Below are 316 nucleotides of genomic sequence, written 5' to 3' on the forward strand. Positions count from 1 at the left end.
CACAGAGACACACACACACAGAGACACACACACACACAGGTGCACACACACACATACAAACACAGACACACACACACACACACACGGAGACACACACACACAGACACACACACAGAGACACACACACAGACACACACACAGATATAGACACAGACACAGACACACACACAGACACAGAGATACACAGACACACACACAGACACACAGACACACACACAGACACACAGACACAGACCCACACACACACACAGACCCACACACACACAGACACACAAACAGAGACACACACACACAGACATACACACAGACACACATA

Source organism: Ovis aries, chromosome 20 (genome assembly GCF_016772045.2).
Source record: "Ovis aries strain OAR_USU_Benz2616 breed Rambouillet chromosome 20, ARS-UI_Ramb_v3.0, whole genome shotgun sequence".
Taxonomy (NCBI): Eukaryota; Metazoa; Chordata; class Mammalia; order Artiodactyla; family Bovidae; genus Ovis; species Ovis aries.